The 6,538-nt window shown below is 32.2% G+C and overlaps 1 long non-coding RNA gene across 1 annotated transcript; it reads left to right on the top strand.

The window, feature by feature from the left end:
- Positions 1-842: 842 nt before the first annotated feature.
- Positions 843-3,986, top strand: LOC134253220 (uncharacterized). The gene is made up of 2 exons (XR_009989087.1): positions 843-976; positions 3,726-3,986. It is a non-coding gene; the product is annotated as an uncharacterized LOC134253220 (long non-coding RNA).
- The last annotated feature ends 2,552 nt before the right edge of the window (positions 3,987-6,538 follow it).

Raw genomic sequence — 6,538 nt, forward strand, 5'->3', positions numbered from 1 at the left:
TACGTCTTTTCTGTTTGATGAATTTGATGACGTATAAGGAATGACACCGTATTAAACGTGATATAAAGAAGCAAACAAGTAAAGACACAACCAACAGCTTCAATTCAAATGTAAATATATCAAATAGATCATTACATGTGGCCTAGGGACCTTTGATGTTACCATTAAAACCCAATGGATTATAACTTTAATGTATGGATATTTACAGAATTACACCAGAATTAGACCAGTCCTATTCCAGATGATGATTTGTGGAGAAAACGAAAAGTATTCAAACTTAAAAGCTCAAACAATTCAAATCAGGAGCAAAGCAAACATGGACCAAATTTAACTGAGGTGAAATGAGGTGCAATAGAGGAGTGAACACTCCCTTCCGACACGGTCACAGAGGCCGTGTTGTATCAGTTTTTTTTTGTTTTCCGTTCTTGAGATCGTGAGACTAGCTTCCTCCATAGTCAGATTCCATTTTGTAAGCCATGTTCGAGAGCAAGACTTCGTCTGGAAGTTTTGTTCTAGAGTGAGACCTCCCCCCCCCCCCGGGGGGGTATGTATGAGGAGAGCCGCTTGTAAGAAACACTGTAGAGCCCTACTTCCCTGCCAGAGTAAGATTTTCCTCCATAATAGGTTTTCAAACAAACAAACAAATAAACAAACCCCACCACCCCAAACCTTTTAAGGTAATTTTCTGTAGTTGTCTACAGTACAAAATTCAAGTTTTTCATTTATTTTTATTTAACCATGTACACTTGATTTAAAGATTTCTTTGTATCCCCATTAACCTATATATCAACTATTAGTATATAGGTCCCTGGTATCCTGCCCTTCCTATACATGTGATTGTTTGTTAAACTGATGTACGTTTCTCTTTGGTATAAAGGACACGTGACACAGCCGCCATGTTTCGATGTGGTGCTCTATTTCTTTTGTCTTATCTTCATGATAAAGGCGCCATGTCAATAGGAAAGAATAAGCTCAGGTTAGAACCACTTTTTAAAGCTGTCTTTATGTCATACATAAAGCTGTGTGAACATACGGCTGTTCATGTATAAAATAGAACAGAGAGATTATTAATTAAGAGTATAAATTGATAAAACCAGGAAAAATTTCAAAATAAGATAAGTGGCTTTGAGAGGCAGATGAATTCTATTTATATTAAAGTACTTTTAATAATTGTCACAAAACGTCACTTGGATTACAAAAAAATATGTATTGATTTTATTGTAAACCAAGTTACAGAAAGGTTGATGAGAGAATAATCTTTTTTGTATATGCATATGGTTTTATATATTTTTATACATCATGTAAGACAAGGCCATCATGCAGGCAGAAATGAAATCACTTCGAGAGAGATATGTATATGTTTAATATGACTCCAAATCTGTTATAATGTATAAATATTAATAAACATGCATGTTTATTGAAAAATATTAGGCAATACAATTAAATTAAGACATACTGTTTTGTTTACTATATGGTGGCGTTTTTCTGTCACCATTTGTTAGATAATAATGTTCACTTAGAAGTTCCTTAAATGCCTTAGTAATTTACTAGATAATTATGCTGACTTGCCAGATATAAATCCTCACGTCTTGGAACTCGGTATCTTGATATCAGAGATTGTTAATTCCACTGACATTTACTTGACATCATTATATCTGAGTTCCAAGTTCAAGATCCAAGTTCATTTTATTAACCCAAACCTAAAAATTGGCAAATGGGAATCAAAATACATTAATGATAATTCTTAAATATGGGAAACCATGCTCCTTCAATTGGCGTCGGAATTTCATAAATATTATGGATTCTGTTAAATATTACGCCAAACGATGAACCAGATATGAAAAAGAAGACGTTGACACTTTGCCAGAATGGATTAAATGTATCAGACACATTTTATAATCGCGTATTTAAAAGATAGACGGGCAATATGAAAACCATCTATCCTACTGTATTCAATAATCCAGAAGTGGAAAAAGAATTGGATATATCAGTACGTACTGGTCCCTGCTGACAAAGTAGGTAACTACATTGTCTTCGTTTGTAAGGCTCATTACATAAATTGTATTTTAGAATTGGATTTAATTCTACAGTTGCATTGTACAAATGGTAACCCAACTTATACTCATGGTTCCCTTTCTAAGAAAGAAATTCTTTAAAATCGTGTCAGTTTTGAACATTTTTAATATCATCAAAAACCAAAATGAATTTGAACTACCATATATACTAGTATATTGGATTCCGAAACTTCATAAGAACATAGAGGGTTCCGTAAATGTTCAACCAAGCCTCTTTCTTTACTCCTCACCTAGATATTAAGTAGTGAAGGAAAAACTTCAAGAGTACTGTGCAATAATATATTCACGAAGAGGTGTAAACCACCAGATCCCACCTCTGATGTTATGGAGGTCCGTGTTTGCTCTGCTCATATTTTGTATTGTTTTATGGACTTTGATATTAAATACTGTTCGTTTTTTCCAAATCCTTCATACACAAACTGGTCAGAGGTACACATACATACAATAAAAACATGACAGATGAATGAAAAAGGGAAGAATACGATAAATTAGAGAGGAAAATATATCAAGGAAGACAGGCAGCATCGTAAATTTTAAAACTATATCATAGCTTTTTCAACATTTTTTTCGTTTTTAGTTGACATTATAATTCAATGATTTTAATAATATCAAAAGCCACTATAATTTTCTGATAAGTCGACATAACTGTTTGACAAGAGGATTTGTCAAATGTTAAGTCGACTTTTCAAATAATAGTGTCAACTTCTTGGATAATCATATTTGTAAAACTGTCAAAAAATATGTTGACTTGTCATATATGCACATGTATATGCGTACCGGTATATTTATGTCGACTTGTTAGGTAATTATGAAGATTTGACCGATCCTTTTGTCCACTTGTCGGACAAATGTATAACTATCATATGTCAACTGGATGGCTCAAACTGGGCATGGACATATTTCATGTTTTAAAGAATTTTAAACACATGATTATATGACAAGTCGGCGAAGAGATCTGACAAATCAACATTATTCTCTGACAAGTCGGCATAATAATTCTAAAAATTATCGAACTGACAAGTGGTGGCAAAATATGGATTGAAACTGATATATACATTATATTTTCAATTCTATATGTTTTCTCTGTGATAACTCTTTGAAAGTTAGTGGAGTCAATTTTTTGATAATTCCACCGGAAATATAAATCAGGAAAATCGATAGGCCAAGGGCCAAGGAGGTCTAAAATGCATGTGCATCTCGGGCGCGTCTGTTTTTGTATCTGACGTTAAGTACTAGTAGGCCAAATATGCATGCAAATCTCACGCGGCTGTCTTTGTGTTTGACATCAGTGGGCGAAGACTATTGAAATTGATATGGAAGGCCGCGGGTAATTTAAAACTATTAGTCTACATTTTTAAAATCTAAATCTACAATTTTATTTCACAATGAAATGGAAATATATGGAATCACTAGGAAACCTGGGATAATTTATGCATAACGGGCTTCGCCCGTTATGCAAAATATCTCATGTTTACCACTATCGTTGATGCCCTGGCATACTATACTAACTAGACAGTGAATCCTTAAAACAATGTAAGCTATAGTGAAGGGAGGGATATAAAAAGTTAGACGTTGCAGCTATTCTTCTAATGGTTGCACAAGTACTGTATAATCGCCTTTGAACTATATAATTTTTTGGTTATTTTTCAGGTTATGTCATATAGCAATCGGAATTGCAGTTCTGATGACAAGTCTTGTGGGTGGCTGCAGTGTGTGGAATGAGGGGAAATCGTGTATGTGTGAATGTGAAGACATCTCTATTGGCTGCAGGGCGAAGTGTTATGGATTGTGTAGCGGGGGATGTCACGGAGCTGTGGAACTAATCAACCAAAGACATTGCTACGACAATTGTCACCACGACTTTCAATACTGCACAAACTCTTGTTAGGAAACAAGAAATCAAGCAAAATTTATCAGTGGTTGTTTATTTGTATTAGAATATTGAATAACTGAACAAATTCTGACCAGATGAACTTGTTCAGTTACAACAAAGAAGCTATGGGCGGTGGCGGTGGAAAGCTAGGGCAAAAATACCAACAGAGAAGAAATTAAATGTTTTTTTTTCAAATCTTGTTGACCAAAATACGGAAGCCCATTTAGGATCTATCAAAATATATTTTTGAATTCGTAATAACAAATTTTAGAATTCGTTATAACGAATTTAATTTAATATAACAGATTTTCAGAATTCCTTATAACGAATTTAATTTGTTATTACAGATTTATTGAATTCGTTATAACGAATTTAATTTGTTATAACAGATTCATTGAATTCGTTATAACGAATTTCATTAAGTATTACAGATTCATTGAATTCGTTATAACGAATTTAATTTGTTATTACAGATTCATTGAATTCGTTATAACGAATTTAATTTGTTATTACAGATTTATTGAATTCGTTATAACGAATTTAATTTGTTATTACAGATTTATTGAATTCGTTATAATCAATTCAAGAATTTCGTTATATCGAATTCAACAAATCTGTAATAACAGATTAAATTCGTTATAACGAATTCAACAAATCTGTAATAACAGATTAAATTCGTTATAATGAATTCATTAAATCTGTAATAACAGATTAAATTCGTTATAACGAATTCGATAAATCTGTAATAACAAATTAAATTCGTTATAACGAATTCAATGAATCTGTTATAACAAATTAAATTCGTTATAACGAATTCAATGAATCTGTTATAACAAATTAAATTCGTTATAACGAATTCAATAAATCTGTTATAACAAATTAAATTCGTTATAACGAATTCTAAAAATAGTTATAACGAATTCAAAAATATTTTTTGATAGGTCCTAAATGGGCTTCCGTACCAAAAAAAATAATGATGCACAAAATATAAATTGTATATATATGAAAGCATAATTGACGAAATGATACATAACGTACAATTGAAATACAAAATGACCGATTATCTTTGTAGTGGGTTCGTCTTGTTTTTATTAATTGTACCTTCTGTAAAGATTGTCGTTCATTTTGAGTTTATTTACGCTTTGTAAGTATCCACTCGTTGATTTTCCTTTCATGTATATCTTTTTTTATTGTAGGAATTTCGTTTCCTGTATTGAGTTGAATTCCTGCCATAGAAATAGACGCCTCTATCGTTAACTTAGCGTTTTCACAATTTCAACGTTTCGAAATTTCTTTGAAACCCTCATACTACACAGGTGCTTAAGGATAGGACCCCCCCATTCCTGATAGAGATCACTTCTCCTCCATTTTTCTTTAATAATCTTTTAGAACAGTGTCCAAAATTTGCGCCATATCATTCAACCTACGGATCGATTTCTAAACCAAAAGATCAAGGTTACGTCCAGGCTGTTAATAAAAGCATCTGTAATCTTTAAAAAATCTGAAGGAAGAAAAAAAAGATATACGAGGGTTGTTCGAAAAGTTCGTGGACGATGTCAATCTTTGTTATATTACTCACAAGAAATTTTAAATAAGCATAATATGATATGTAAAAATATTTGTTTTGTTGATGTGTGAAGTTTCATTCCATTCGATTTAACAGAAATCAATAATCAACATCATGTTTTGTACCCGCGGAGCACACTTAACGGCAATGTAACGTCAAACAAAGCGTCAAGAATTTCTAAAAAATACTATCCTTTTACATTTCACTCAGTATAATGCCCACTCATTAAATCCTTTTTCTAATACTTTAAATTTATTTCTTTAAGAATTGCTATCGTAGAATAATTTAGTTTGTTAAGGTTTTAACTTCTTTTATTACTTAACTCTGCTTTCCACAGGATAAGCAGCTCTGAAGCGCCTATGTCTTTCTTTGACGTTCCAACTTTTTAGAATTTTTGGGAAGATTTTTACAGTTAAACCGTTTCTTCACAGATTGTTCTCATCCGATACAGAGTCTCTGTCACTCAAATACTGCCTGTACTATTTGTACATACAAACACAACTCGCTTGTGACATATTTTCTTGATTCTTCCAACATCTTTAGAGTTTATTCAGGATTTTTCCTGAGAAAAACACGAAATTGCATCTTTATCTGCTGCTCCGTGACGTCCTAATACGTCATCGTTTTTGTCGTTTTCAATAAGAACTACCTATCATCTCAAGTTGATTTCTTTTCAACAAAGCAAAATATAAAGCCAAAATTTGGAATACGAATCGATGTAGCAATTCTTTATTTGAATTTCTAGGTTGTTTTTCGTTTTTGCTCCATTTTACAGAGAATATGACTACAGACAATTAGTTAGTATATTGTCTGTAACTTGCTAAATTTCGACCCGATTTTTGCATTTTTAAAATCTGGATAAATTTTGAATTAATCGGCATATTTGGAAAAATTTTGATACAAATCATTTGGATTTATTGTTAAAATATTTCTACCAAATTGGATAACATATGACATCAAATTAAAAAAAAGATATGACAGTTGTCCACGAACTTTTCGAACAACCCTCGTACTTTCATTTTC

This window comes from Saccostrea cucullata, unplaced genomic scaffold, assembly GCF_032062105.1.
Source record: "Saccostrea cucullata isolate Sc308-1 unplaced genomic scaffold, CSIRO_AGI_Scuc_v1 ctg28, whole genome shotgun sequence".
Classification (NCBI taxonomy): domain Eukaryota; kingdom Metazoa; phylum Mollusca; class Bivalvia; order Ostreida; family Ostreidae; genus Saccostrea; species Saccostrea cuccullata.